At 39.8% G+C, this 2,072-nt stretch overlaps 1 non-coding gene across 1 annotated transcript; it reads right to left on the reverse strand.

Moving 5' to 3' along the window:
- Nucleotides 1-610: 610 nt before the first annotated feature.
- On the reverse strand, nucleotides 611-717 carry LOC143396001 (U6 spliceosomal RNA). The gene has a single exon (XR_013090902.1). It is a non-coding gene; the product is annotated as a U6 spliceosomal RNA (small nuclear RNA).
- Nucleotides 718-2,072: the final 1,355 nt, after the last annotated feature.

Consider the following 2,072-nt stretch of genomic DNA (forward strand, 5'->3'; position numbering starts at 1 on the left):
AAAAAAAAAAAAAGATCCTGTACATCAGTGTTCACAGCAGCATAACAATATCCAAAAGGTAGAACCAGCCCAAATGGAAAGGACAAACAAGATGTAGTGTACACATAAAATGGAATGTTATTCAGCCATTAAAAAAAGGAATGAAATCTGGGTATAGACTACAGTACCATTGAAAACATCAAGGTCTATGATACTGTAGTGAAATAAGCCAGATACAGAAGGACAGATATGAGAAGGTTCCATTTATCTAGGCACTCTAGAATAAGGCAGATTTATGCAGACATAAAGTACAGATTACTAGAGACAGAAGGGAGAGAGAAAAAGGAGGAGTTATTTAACGGGTATAGTTTCTACTGTAATAATAAAAGTTTTGGATATAGATAGCAGTGATAGTTGTACAATGTTACGGATTTCTTTTTTAAGCATTTGTGAGCATTTAATGGACTTCCCTCTGTGTGGTTTCAAGCCACCAGGACACAGGCCACCTCAACACCCTTGATTCTCTCCCCAGCTCTTCTGCTAAAGAATTTGGTCTTTGTGATAAAAGGCTGTTTGGGGAGCTTCCTTTCCCCCAAATGCTGTAGTAACTATGAATCTCACTGCTTCTATCATGGTAGTGGGTCACTTCATGAATTTTCATATCATCATTGTCCAGGGGCCATGTTGATCTTCTCTGTATAATTCCAGTTTTAGTCTATGTGCTGCTGAAATGAGCACAACATTGTAAATTTTGTTGGAGGGGACAGAGGATTGAGCACAGTGGTGCTTTACCACTGACCTACATCTCCAGTGCTTTTTATTTTTTATTTTAAGACAGGGTCTCCCTAAGTTGCTGAGGCTGGCCTCAAACTTGTGATCCTCCTGCCTCAAGCCTCCCGAATCACTAGGATTACAGGTGAGGGCCACGGTGCCTGGTGCGTTGTGAATTATTTAATGCCACCATACTGTACATTAAAGGATAGTTAAAATGGGCAACACTATGTTATTTGTATCTTACCACACTTTTTAAAAAATCAAGCATCTGTGGTAGAGGATGACTAGGAGTGAAGGTGGAGGGGAACTTGCTAAGCGGCTAGACTAGGAGTGGGCTTTTGAGGAAGCAAGAAGGTAGGCAGGCCTGGAGCAGAGTAGAAGCAAGTTATCAGCAACCATAGTAATGAAGTGTGTACCCTGGGCACTCCTCACTTGCAGAGGCCCCTTCAAAGGCACTGTACAAAATTGTGTATTTGCAAATTTTTAATCTTTTTTTTTTTAAAGGGGGTAGAGCTTAAATTAAATTCTATGAATTTTAAGCAACACAGAAAGCTGAATCTCCTCTGAGATTTGAATAGTACAAAAGACCTGAAGTTGGGTGCCATTTTTTATATGTATTGCTGCTTTGAAAAATTAAACATATTTTTTTTTGGTGTTTTTTTACTCATTATGTTTTTCATTCACTTACTTAGCAACCATTCATGAGCCCCAAACATGTACCAAGCCTTGGAGGAGAATCAAAGAATATGTCTACAGGCCTTGGGTTTAGGATCTACTGGGGGAAAAATACACTACACTGGAAAGTTTGGGACCGTGTCTAAATATTGAGTTTATCTCATCAACCTATTGGATTGTAAATTCTTGGAAGGCAAGACATACGGAATCATTTTATTTTATAGCTACAAGGGATTTATAAGGTTACTGAACCAAGCCCCTAATTTTCAGCCAATAATCAGGTCCAGAGAAACAAGGTAACTTGTCTACAGCCAAGGAAATAATTTGGAAGACTCAAGACTAGAAAGCAGGTTGGCCTGGCCATCAGACTTGGGCCTGTGCCATGTCCTAAGCGGTAATATTGCCTTGGGTTCTTTTCATGCTACTGCTTCTCTTTCATCCCATACATTTCCTACTCTAGTGTCCCAAATATGTTGGGCTTTCTGCAATGAGAATTTGATGGTCATGGTCACAGGGGCATAGGATTAACAGTACTGACATTTTTACCCAGAATGGGCTTTTGGGTTACAATCTGCATTTACTTAGCAACAGCACTGGGCTTACCTAGATGAAACATTTACTTTGGGTGACTTGGAAGAAGCCGG

The sequence above is a fragment of the Callospermophilus lateralis genome, chromosome 3 (assembly GCF_048772815.1).
Source record: "Callospermophilus lateralis isolate mCalLat2 chromosome 3, mCalLat2.hap1, whole genome shotgun sequence".
Taxonomy (NCBI): domain Eukaryota; kingdom Metazoa; phylum Chordata; class Mammalia; order Rodentia; family Sciuridae; genus Callospermophilus; species Callospermophilus lateralis.